The 13,113-nt window shown below is 46.0% G+C and overlaps 1 non-coding gene and 1 pseudogene across 1 annotated transcript; both read left to right on the top strand.

The window, feature by feature from the left end:
• Window positions 1–5,011: 5,011 nt before the first annotated feature.
• Window positions 5,012–12,809, top strand: LOC100986959 (large ribosomal subunit protein eL15-like; annotated as a pseudogene).
• On the top strand, window positions 7,303–7,364 carry LOC117977293 (U7 small nuclear RNA). Its single transcript, XR_004668371.1, has one exon. It is a non-coding gene; the product is annotated as a U7 small nuclear RNA (small nuclear RNA).
• Window positions 12,810–13,113: the final 304 nt, after the last annotated feature.

The following is a 13,113-nucleotide window of genomic DNA, read 5'->3' as shown; positions in this document are numbered from 1 at the left end:
TGTCCTCTTTCACTTAATATTACATCTGAGACTCATCCGCGCTATTGCATGTTCCAGTAGTTTGTTCTTTTCCAGTGCTGGGTAGTGTTTCCCAGTGTGAACCAACATACCACAATTTGCATGCCCGCTCTGCTCATAATGGACTTTTGGGAGGCTACCTGTTTAGGCTGTTATAAATACACCTTCTATGAACATTCTTATACATATTTTTAAAATTATTTTTGTTCATTTGATTGACTTTTTGGTGTGCAATTCTATGGATTTCAACATGTGTATAGATCTATATAACTACCACAATATCAAGATATAGTTGGTTCTATCACCCCAAAAACTCTCACCTGCTGTCCCCTTAGAATCACAATCCCCTCCCCTTTCCCCAGTCCCTTACAGCTACTGATCTGTCTTCCATTACTATGGCTTTGGTCTTCTTGAGAATGCCATATAGATGGAATCATATAGCATGTAACCGTTGGAGACTGGATTCCTTCACCAAGATAATTCCTGTGGTATTCACCAACACAACAGGCATGCACCACCATAAGTTCGTCTCTGTCAACAACAGATCACATATATGACGGTGGTCCCATAAGATTATAAAACCTTATTTTTCCTGTACCTTTTCTGGTTTAGGTATGTTTAGATATACACAAATACTTATTTATCAGAACCTATCCCTGTCACTACACAGCGCATGGCTGTACATTCCTTTTTATTGCTGACATTACTACAAGTCTTTGATGGACAGACTTCTGCTGGTATAGTCAAGGGAGTGGAATTGCTTGATCGTAGGGTCTTCATATGTTTCACTTTAGCAGGTACAGCCAAATGGTCTTCCAAAGTGGTTGAGCCTGCAACGTAAAAGAGTTCCGATTGCTCTCTGCCTTCTTCACCATTTAGGAAGTATTCTGGTCAGTGTGTAGGTAACATTTTAGCTATTTTTGTGTGTGTGCATATAAATTACCTTTTAAGATTTGCCATAAATCATACAAAGAATTAGCCATCCTCTGCAGCAGATGCTGTTGGTGCCTGCGTGGACCCCTGGGATCCCTTTTACTGCCCCCAGCTGCTGCAGATGCAATTGCTAAGGCTCACACCTTCAGCTTTATCCAGTACTGCTCAGCAGCTGGGGCTGCCACACAATTTTCATCCTACCCCCCATCTCCCAAACACACACACGAGGCAGACAGATTCACAATGTTGCAACTTATACTTCAGAGCTCCTGTGGGATCAGGCTGAGACAGGACTTCACCTGAATCCACATGCCTGTCTGGCTTTTCCTCCGGGCCCAGCCTACTTCCCTCACTCCCTTACAACACTTCCCTGTGAGCACTCTCCCAGTAAAGCCTTTGCACAAGCATCCCCGTTTTCAGCTCTGTTGCTAGGGAACCTGGCCCAGGACACCTTTGCGGCATCCATTTCTCCATCCTCCTTCTCCAAAGGCCCCACTTTCCACCTACAGGCTGTCTAGTTAGAAAAACATTTGACTGCAACTAACAGAAAACCTGATAAGCAATAGCTTAAACAAACAACTGTTTGTTTTTTTCCCGCAAACAGCTATAGCCTCACCATGACAAGTGCCAATTCAGTTACAGGTTTCCAGGCAGAAGCATGAGATAAATGAAATCACTCTCGATCCTCCCCTTGCCCTTCCAGCCCCTGCCACCCCGTCAGTCCCTCCTAGTTTCTCCCTCTTCCCAGGCCCCCAGCTCTGAGGCCCAGTGACCTCTGAAATGCTCACGCCAGCCATTTCCAAAGAGTGTCCCCTAAGAATGTTCAGGTTCTTGGGGTGCTTCAATGACTCAGCATGCATAAATTAATATTTTATGCCAAATAGTAGAAAATTTTAAATCCTAACTAGTAATTTTTATCACTAGTCAAGTTAATAACTGGGCAGTTAATTTCATTAAATTTTTCTTTTTCTTTCTTTTTTTCTTTGAGACAGAGTTTCACTCTTGTTGCCCAGGCTGAAGTGCAATGGCATGGCTTCGGCTCACTGCAACCTCCGCCTCCCGGGTTCAAGCGATTCTCCTGCCTCAGCCTCCCAAGTAGCTGGGATTACAGGCATGCACCACGACGCCCAGCTAATTTTGTATTTTTAGTAGAGACAAGGTTTTCCCATGTTGGTCAGGCTGGTCTCAAACTCCCAACCTCAGGTGATCGCCCACCTCAGCCTCCAAAGTGCTGGGATTACAGGCGTGAGTCACAGCGCCCGGCCTATTTTCATTACATTTTTCAAGACATCTTTCTAGTTTTGTCTCCTCATAAGAAATGCTCAGGCCGGCACAATGGCTCAACCTGTAATCCCAGCACTTTGGGATGCCGAGGTGGGCAGATCACCTGAGGTTGGGAGTTTGAGACCAGCCCAGCCAACATGGTGAAACTCTGTTTCTACTAAAAATACAAAAATTAGCTGGGCGTGGTGGTGCACGCCTGTAATCCCAGCTACTGAGGAGGCTGAGGCAGGAGAATTGCTTGAATCCGGGGGGCAGAGGTTGCAGTGAGCCAAGATTGAGCCATTGCACTCCAGCCTGGGCAACAGAGTGAGGCTCCGTGTAAAAAAAAAATAAGAAAAGAAAAAAAAAAGAAATGCCCAGATAAACTCATTCATTCTCAGGTATTAATAACATTTACTAATTCTTTGGTTCAATTTGTGTTTATAGAGGGCATGACCTAGGATCTGAATCAGCTGTGGGGTTTACAAATATGGATAATATATTGGCCTCTTTTAAAAGGCCCTGTGTGCACATGTATACATGCATTTTCCACTCTTTATTGTAGCTGTCAATTTATTTTGTCCAATAGATTGTAAACTTCTTGAGGTCAAGAACTATGTTTTATCTCTGTGCTACTAACTAGCATAGTACTTGGAACATACCATACATGTTTCTGGAAAACAGCATAGCCAGGTGAGGTGGCTCATGCCTGTAATTCCAGCACTTTGGGAGGCCAAGGTGGGTGGATCACCTGAGGTCAGGAGTTCAAGACCAGCCTGACCAACATAGTGAAACCCCATCTCTACCAAAAATACAAAATTAGCCGGGCGTGGTAGCACATGTCTGTAATCCCAGCTACTTGTTAGGCTGAGGCAGGAGAATCATTTGATCCCAGAGTGGGCGGAGGTTGCAATCAGCAGGGATCAGGCCATTGTACTCCAGCCTGGGCAAAAAGAATGAAACTGCGTCTCAAACAAACAAACAAAAAAACCAGCATGGCAGGGAGGATAAAAGGAAGGAGAGGCAGGAAGTGGAGAAGGTGCGGTAGATTAAAGATGGCCACCAAGGCTGGGCGTGGGGGCTCATGCTTGTAATCCCAGCACTTTGGGAGGCTGAGGTGGGGAGATCACCTGAGATCTGGAGTTCGAGACCAGACTCACCAACATGGGGAAACCCTGTCACTACAAAAAATACAAAATTAGCCGCAGGTGGTGGTGCACACCTATAATCCCAGCTACTTGGGAGGCTGAGGCAGGAGAATCACTTGAACCCAGGAGGCGGAAGTTACAGTGAGCCGAGATCACGCCATTGCACTCCAGCCTGGGAAACAGGAGTGAAACTCCGTCTCAAAGAAAAAAAAAAAAAAAAAAGATGGCCACCAATTCCTTGTAGTTTTCTCCGTTGAGAAGTGGAGGCTATCTTTGCTCACCTTGAATCTGGGCTTACCTTGTGACTTGCTTTGATAATGAAATACGGTGTACATGATGATGTGCCAGCTTCAGACCTATGCCTGAAAAAGGTGTGGCAGCCTCAGGGAACTACCCTGAGACTACCATGCTGTGAGGAAGCCCCAGATAATAACCTCGTGGAGAAGCCACGTAGAGAGAACTGAGGAACCCAGACAACAGCAAGGGTGAGGCCTAGACATACCCTAGTTGAATTGTTCCAGCCAGACCTTGGCTATCTGAGCCATTCTAGCTGAGACCCCAGACATCATGGAACAGAGATGAGCTAAACTGTGCTCTGGTCTAGTTACTGACCCACAAAATCATGTTCCAATAAAATGTTGTTTTAAGCCACTGAGTTTTGGGATGGTGTGTTCCACAGGAAAAAAGAAAATCTGAAATTGGAGATATTCACCATCAAAAGAACAATGTACTGTTTCATCATTTCCAGTACTCTTTATTCTACTTGAGATATGCCTGCAGGAAGAGAGCAATTCTTTTCTTTTCCTTCCTTTCTTTTTTTTGAGATGAAGTTTCACTCTTGTCACCCAGGCTGGAGTGCAGTGGCGTGGCTCGGCTCACTGCAACCTCCCCCCTCCTGGGTTCAAGCGATTCTCCTGCCTCAGCCTCCAGAGTAGCTGGGACTACAGGCATGTGCCACCACACCCGGCTAATTTTTGTATTTTTAGTAGAGATGAGGTTTCACCATGTTGGTCAGGATGTTCTCAATCTCCTGACCTCGTGATCTGACTGCCTCAGCCTCCCAAAGTGCTGGAATTACAGGCGTGAGCCACTGCACCCGGCCAAGAGCCATTCTTAATACAAAGAAAAAGTTGTACTAGTGGAGATATCTGGGGGCAGAGAAAATATTTCCAACACATTCCTCATATCCTACCAAGGGTTGGATATGAGAATATCTCCACTACCAACCCTTGGTAGGATATAAGAAATGTATTGGAAATATTTGCTTGGTTATGTTGGGCGTCTTGATCTGGGTTGAAGGAAGGCTGGAGTCCACCACAGGAAACTCAATTATCTACTACAGTCTGGGAGCGAAGGTCAATGAGTGAAGTGGCTCGGGAAATGGTGACAGTGGATGGACTGGCAGATACCAACACTCAACTCTGGCCATTTATGATCATGAGGGAACTTGGGCCCACTATTGCTGGATCCTTCATTTTTTTTTTCAGAAGCAAAATAGCCAGATTTTTAAATAAAATCTCCAAATTTTATATCTGGACTGTTGGGTTGCTCATTTGAGCTCCCTGGTCCAATGACAGAGCACTGGGTGAGGTGTCGTACTCGTCACACATTGCATGTGTGTCTCTCCAGGCAGCCTGTGGCTTTGCAAAATGAAAGTTGTCTATGTGCTTTCCGGCAGAGTCCAGCTGGATCAGATTCGGTGCGTGAAGTTCTAAGTGCTGGCAGGGATGTGCAGCAACTGGAACTCTCAGACATTGCTAATAAGCCTGTGAATTGGTACATTTTAGAGAACAGTTTGGCAGTAACTACTAAGGCTGAGCATATACCTCCCCTAGCACTATGACCCAGTAGTGCCACCACAAGGCTTGGTGAACACATATCTGCAAAAGAAATGCAAATACATGTTCACCAAAAGACATCTATTAAAAGGTTCATAGAAACACTATTAGTACTAGTCAAATACTAGAAATAAATACTGTCCATCATCTGTAGAATGGATAAACAAAGCATCTGTTTATGGAATATTACACAGCAATGCAAAAAAAAAAAACCACAATAGAAATTTGTTGCATGTTTGCTGCATGCAACAACACAGATAAAACTCACAAACAAACTGTTGAGTGAAAGAATCAGTTACAGGAGAGTCCGTATGGCACAATATACGGTGGGTGAAAGTTCTGAGTGCATCACATCTTTGTATACCAACGCTTAGTATATAAAGTTCAAAATAGGAAAACTCATCTGTGGCATGATGATGGTTACCCTTTTTTTAAATTTTTAAATTATTTTTTAATATTTTGAGACAGGGTCTCACTGTGTCACTCAGACTGGAGTGCAGTGGCAAGAGCATAGCTCTGTAACCTCAAACCCCTGGCCTCAAGTGATCCTCCAGCCTTGGTCTCCCAAAGTGCTGAGATTACCGGTGTGAGCCACTGCACCTGGCCAACAGTAGTACTATAGGAAAGAGGTCGTGATCCAGACCCAGGAGAGGATTCTCAGATCTCATGCAAGAAAGAATTCAGGGAGAGTCTGCAATGCAAAGTGAAAACAAGTTTGTTAAGAAAGTAAAGGAATAAAAGAATGGTTATTCCATAGACAGGGCAGCCCTGAGGGCTGCTGGTTGCCCATTTTTGTGGTTAGTTCTTCATGATCTGCTAAACAAGGGGTGGATTATTCATGCCTCCCCTTTTTAGATCATATAGGGTAACTTCCTGACATTGCCATGGCATTTGTAAACTGTCATGGTGCTGGTGGGAGTGTAGCAGTGAGGATGGCCAGAGGTCATCATTGCCTTTACTGCAATCTGTTTTATCAGCAAGGTCTTTATGACCTGTATTTTGTGCTGACCTCCTGTCTCATCCTGTGACTTAGGATGCCTTAACCGCCTGGGAATGCAGCCCAGGAGGTTTCAGCCTCATTTTACCCAGCTCCTATTTAAGATGGAGTTTTCTGGTTTACACACCTCTGACAGTAGCAACCCTTGAAAGTGAGATGGTGACTAGATGGGGGTGAGGGGACTTTTGGCACACTGGTCATGTTCTGTTTCTTGTCTGTGCATTGGTTACATGGGTGTGTTCACTTTGTGAAAGCCACTGAGCTATACACTTTTGATTTCTGCACTTTTCTGTATACATGTTGTATTTCAATACAAAGGTTTTTTTTGTTTTTGTTTTTTGTTTTTTCCTTTAGATGGACTCTCACTCTGTTGCCGAGGCTGTAGTGCAGTGGCATGTAGTGCAGTGGTGTGATCTCGGCTCACTGCAACTTCTGCCTCCTGGATTCAAGTGATCTCCTGCCTCAGCCTCCCAAGTAGCTGGGATTACAGGCGTGCACCACCACATCCAGCTAATTTTTGTATTTTTAGTAGAGACAGGGTTTTATCATGTTGGCCAGGCTGGTCTCGAACTCCTGACCTCATGTGATCTGCCTGCCTCGGCCTCCCAAAGTGCTGGGATAACAGGTGTGAGCCACCCCGCCCAGCCAATACAAAATTTTTTAAAGCAACATTTGAAAAATGTAGCACTTGCTCCTTCAACCTGGGTTGTAAAGTGAGGACAAAAGCAACCTGGAACAAGCCTCTAGCCTCTAGCTTACCTAAGCTGAACATGTAGTAGGAGAGAGAACTAAGCCTTTGTGTGTGTGTGTGTGTGTGTGTGTGTGTGTGTGTGTGTGTGTGTTTTAAGTCCCTAGAAAATAATGCAGCACTCTAGTCCTCCCAGTTGTCCTCTCAAATCTATTTTCCATCTTCCTGGATACATGGCTGCCTAACCAGTGGCTACATTTCCCAGCCTCTAATATTGGGCTAATGAGAAGTAGGCAGGAGTGAATGACCTGAGCCACTTCCGGCTATTTTGCTTTTGCCCTTTCTCAGGTGCATCAATGTGGAGACGGCAAGGACAGCAGCAGCAACAGCACATGGGAGCTCATTAGAAAGGGAAATTAAGGTTACAGCTCTTTTAGAATTTGTCTAACAGGTTTTCCTGTCTTCACCGGAACTCCCCAACTCCCAACAAAAAAGAAATGGACATTCAGTTGACTCTTGAACAACGAGGGAGGGGCTGGGGCGCCACCACCTGCACAGTCCAAAATCTGAATTAACTTTTTTTTTTTTTTTTTTTTTTGAGATAGGGACTCGCTCTGTTGCCCAGGCTGGGGTGCAGTTGTGCGATCTCGGCTCACTGCAACCTTCACCTCCTGGGTTCAAGCGATCCTCCCATCTCAGCCTCCCAAGTAGCTAGGATTACAAGCATGCACCACCACACCTGGCTAATCCTTGTATTTTTAGTACAGACAGGGTTTCACCATGTTGGCCAGGCTGGTCTCAAACTCCTGACCTCAAGTGATATACCTGCCTTGGCCTCCCAAAGTGCTCAAATTACAGGCATGGGCCACCGTGCCGGGCCTGCATTAACTTTTGATTCCCCAAATACTTAACTACTAATACCCTACTGTTGACTGGAAGCCTTACAGATAACACAGTTGATTAACACATATTTTGCATGTTATATAAATTATTACTATATTCTTACAATAAAGTTAACTAGAGAAAACAAAATGTTATTAAGAAAATCATAAGGAAGAGAAAATACATTTACTATTCATTAAGTGGAAGTGGATCACCACAAAGGTCTTCATCCTCACCATGTTCACGTTGAGTAGGCCAAGGAGGAGGAGGAAGAGAAGGGCTTGGTCTTGCTGTATCAAGGGTGATAGAGGCAAAAGAAATCTATATGTATGTGGATCCGCACAGTTCAAACCCGTGTTGTTCAAGGATCAACTGTTCTTGGTTCCCACCTGAGACCTAGTGAATCAGAGACCCTGCGATGGAGCTCAACAATTTGTGTGTAAACAAGCCCTTGGGGGAATTCTACCACACTCAAGTTTGAGGACCACTGATTTAGAGGAGTCAACAAACGTTTTCTGTAATGGGACAGAGAGCAAATATTTTAGAGATTGCAGGCCGTACAGTCTCCGAGGCAACTACTTAGCTCTGCCATTGTAGTGCAAAAGTAGCCAGAAGACAAACTGTAAATGAATGGGTTAGCCGGATTTGGCCTAAGGTGGGACTCAGAGAATCAGGTATATGCTTAGAGTACAAGTAAATGCCAGGTAAAACAATTTTCTTATCTTTGAGCAGAAGAATGTCCTCTGAGTCTCCCTCATGCCTCTTATCAGTCTTAACGTCTACTCTGAGCATACGGGAGTGACCAGTGCTGAATCCTTTATCCTCTGTAGCTGAGCCCTCCCTCCGGGTTCCTTACTTCTTGCACCCTGCAAAATCTGCTCTGTGAAATTCTATAATAACCCTTGTGTAAGTATTAAAATCTACTAACAGCCAATAATGCCACTTTGGGCGGAGGCATTGGCATTTTAATTTGGGGCAATCCTCGTTGGGCAGGGAGAGGATTGTGTCCCAATACTGTCATGGGCCAACTGGTGGATCTGTGGAGTAGGAAGGGCTTCCAATTTCCCCAAAGTCGCTTTCAGGAGAGAGATTGCTTTCCTGTAATTCCCGATTTGTCTGTTTCGAGTTCAGATTTTTGCCGATTTTTTTTTTTTATACACTGAGTCTCACTCTATTGCCCAGGCTGGAGTGCAGTGGTGCCATCTCGGCTCACTACAACCTCAGCCTCTAGGGCTCAAGCGATTCTCGTACCTCACCCTCCCAAGTAGCTGGAATTATAGGCATGCGCTTGTATTTTTAGTAGAGACGGGGTTTCACCGTGTTGGCCAGGCTGGTCTCAAACTCCTGACCTCATGTGATCTGCCCGCCTCGGCTTCCCAAAGTGCTGGGATTACAGGCATGAGCCACTGCGCCCGGCCAGATCTGCCGATTTTTAATCCCACCTGGGTTTAGAGTGAGTGCAGTGTTCGTATGGCGCGGTTTGCAGTTTGTTCCGTTCTGGCTTCAGCGTTCCTGCAGGGAGCCCCAGCTGAACATACCTCCAGTCCCTCCTTCCCCTGGGCTGGGAGTGCCTGGCACCCCCCAGGGACGGGAGCAGCCCAGGTGGGTTTCCCTTCCTATGCAAGCAGAGATCACTTCCCACCACGTCTGTCTGAACTGCACCTGCTCGGCCACAGAGCCAAGGCAGCAACCACCTCTCTCTCTGTTTCTCATAAGGGAGACCCAGGAGAAGGCCCTTTCTCTGTCTTGTATCCATTAGGCATCTTAGTCACAACTCAAAATGGGTTTAATAGAGAAGTTCCTGACTCGTTTCACTGAAAACTCTCGGGATAATTCTAGCTTGAAGCACAGCTTGATTCAGGGGCTCAAACACTACCACAGGGCCTGGTTTCTCACTCCATCCAGCAGCCCTCCTTGTTGGCTCCATTTTCAGACAGGCTGGCAGGTGATGGCGGCGGATCCAGGCTTCATTCTTCCAGGTGCACAGGGAGCAGGGCGGGCCTCTCTATCCGCTAAAGACTCCTCACACCTCATTGGCTCCGAACTGGTCACAAGCTGCCCCTAAGCCATTCCCTGTGGCTGCTAAAAGATCAATGCTGATTGGCTAGGTGTGATCCATGTGCCCTGCCCTGGGATTGGGATGGAGCCACAGGAAGCACACAGAGGGAAAGTGAACGAAGGGTGTGTCAAGGAAAGCAGAACCCAGGGGCCCTTACTGAGAGAGTGGGACTGGATGAATCTTAATGTGAGGTCTCCCAGACTCTGCAGTATTTAATTGCAAGTAGTTTGAGAGATGATTTCAGGGAGTAGGGAAGCAAGATAAGAAAAGGAAGAGAGCCAGTAAAGAAAGCCGCGTTATCCCCCGGGCGCTGTGGCTCACGCCTGTAATCCCAGCACTTTGGGAGGCTGTGGCTGGAGGATCACGAGGTCAGGAGATCGAGACCATCCTGGCTACCACGGATGAAACCCCCGTCTCTACTAAAGATACAAAAAATTAGCCGGGCGTGGTGGCGGGCGCCTGTAGTCCCAGCTACTCCGGAGGCTGAGGCAGGAGAATGGCGGGAGCCCCGGAGGCAGAGCTTGGAGTGAGCTGAGATCCCGCCACTGCCCTCCAGCCTGGGCGACAGAGCGAGACTCTGTCTCAAAAAAAAAGAAAAAAGAAAAAAGAAAGCTGCGTTATCAAGCAAGTTACCTCTGCGGGCACCCGGAGCCCACTCCCCCTGAAGAGCTTGGGAGACGGTGTAGAAGATGTTTCAGAGTTCTCCCAACAGAGGGGCGAGAAAGCTGCAGTGCGAACCCGACAGCTCCTTATCTGTCATTGATACAGAACTTTCAGCTTGCCCTATTTGCCAGCCTAGCTTGCTCTTAAGGAGGGGGGTGGGGACAGGGAGGAGGAAGGGGTAGAGAGAGGGAGAGAGAGAACCTTCCGGCAGAGGAGGACTTGGAGGTGTTTGCAGTAGGCAGCCGTCATTGTGTAGGGGTGCATGCCACGGGGTTGTGCATGGCATATGGACAGTGTCTGCCACAGGGTGCTGACAACAAATGTCCTGTTCCTTTCCCGCATCCCATCCACCAGGAGTCTTTTCGCATAGCAAGGACTAGGGCCTTCTCTGGCCCATCTAGGCAAGACGCCATTCCTTCTTCTGATAAATGAAGGAGAATATCAAGCCCATAAACACAGAAATAAAACAGTACCCAGAGCTCCCCTTAACATTAAACATACCCTATTTCACAGGGACGGCTCCTGCAAAAGTAAGAAAGGTTTTGCAGGTACAGAGTCCTGGGCCAGAGGCTAAAGCTCTTAAATGGCGTGGTTGACTCATTGGGCAGGAACAGATAAGCTGAATTTGAGACAACTCCACCCAGACCAGGTGGAACAGGGTTGGGAAAGGGTAGATATCCAAACAGAACTCCGAGCTGTCACTGGGAGTGGAGTGGCTGGACGCTGCACCAAAATTCCCCACAGATTTTGGCTGCAATGGCAACTCTTTTATTTGTTGATGTACAAATATGCAACATCCGTGAGTTCCCCAACACGAGTATGACCATTTAACCTCTTTACATGCCCTACTTATCTACTCTATTTCTCCCATTATTTTATTCTTAAATTCTATTAGTTACCTTTGTAACTTTAAAAAGAAGACCTTTATTTCTTTTTCTTGATGCATTAACCATATTTTTAAAAATATATTTTATTTTAAAAAGTATTTTATGGTCTATTTGCTTGGCTCTTGATGTCTGGCTCTTCTGATTTTGTTTTCTTTTTCTCTTTCTTTCCTTCTCTCCTTCCTTCCTTTCTTTCCTTCTTTCTTTCTTTCTTTCTTTCAGACAGAATCGCACTCTGTTACCTGGGCTGGAGTGCAGTAGTGCAATTTTGGCTCACTGCAACCTCCGCCTCCCGGGTTCAAGTGATTCTCTTGCCTCAGCCTCCTGAGTAGCTGCAACTACAGGTGCATGCCACCACACCCAGCTAATTTTTATATTTTTAGTAGAGACAGGGTTTTGCCATGTTGGCCAGGCTGGTCTGGAACTCCTGACCTCAAGTGATCCGCCCGCCTCGGCCTCCCAAAGTGCTGGGATTACAGGCATGAGCCACCGTTCCTGGCCTCTGATTTTGTTTTCTTTCAGAAAATATTTTGGCTGGGTGTGGTGGCTCACGCCTATAATACCAGCACTTTGGGGAGGCTAAGGTGAGTAGATTGCTTGAGCCCAGGAGTTTGAGACCAGCCTGTACAACATAGTGAGACCCTGTCTCTACAAAAAATACAAAAATTAGCCAGGCATGGTGGTGCTCACCTGTAGTCCCAGCTACTCGGGAGACTTAGGCTTGAGCCCAGGAGGTCGAGGCTGCAGTGAGCCATGATCACGCCTCTGCACTCCAGCTTGGGCAAAAGAGTGAGACCCCGCCTTTCTGTCTGGCAGTAGCCATCAGGTAAGCCACGGTGGGTGCATACAAGTACATCCAGGAGCTATGGAGGGAGAAGCAGTCTGATCTCATGCGCTTTCTTCTCAGGGTCCGCTGCTGGCAGTACTGCCAGCTCTCTGCTCTCCACAGGGCTCCCCAATCCACTTGGCCCCATAAAGTGCGCCGACTGAACTACAAGGCTACATTATATATAGGATTCATGTGTGCGGTGATGGCCAAAAACACCCAGTTCCTAAGGGTGCAACTTACGGCAAGCCTGAACATCATGGTGTTAACCAGCTAAACTTTGCTTGAACCCTCAGTCCATTGCAGAGGAGCAAGCTGGACACCACTGTGGGGCTCTAAGAGTCCTGAATTCTTACTGAGTTGAAGATTTCACATACAAATTTTTTGAGGTTATCCTCATTGATGCATTCCATTAAGCTGTCAGAAGAAATCCTGACACCCAGTGGATCACCAATCAGTCTACAAGCCCAGGGAGACACATGGGCTGACATCTGCAGGCCGAAAGAGCCATGGCTTTGGAAAGGGCCTTAAGTTCCACCACACTATTGGTGGGTCTCGTCATGCAGCTTGGAGAAAATGTGATAATCTCCAGCTCCACTGTTGCCTCTGATATAAGTAAAGTTTAAGTTTGTAAAATTCATACCTAATAAACAATTTAGGACAGTCAAAAAATAAAAATAAAAAATAATGAGACACTGTCTCAAACAAAACAAAAATGCTTTGAAAAGTTTTTTATTCTTATTTTATACAGTAGAGACATACACTACATAATAATTAGCTGATCCTTAATAACTTGGACACTTGAAGGATTTCACTGGTAAACTGGACCTAAATCCTTTTTTTCTGTCTTTTTAAAATTGATATATCATAGTTACACATATTTTGAGAGTACATGTGATATTTTGATACATGCA

Source organism: Pan paniscus, chromosome 21, assembly GCF_029289425.2.
Source record: "Pan paniscus chromosome 21, NHGRI_mPanPan1-v2.0_pri, whole genome shotgun sequence".
Lineage (NCBI taxonomy): Eukaryota > Metazoa > Chordata > Mammalia > Primates > Hominidae > Pan > Pan paniscus.
Note: the sequence above shows the minus strand (reverse complement) of the source record. Positions and strands in the feature narration are given on the sequence as shown.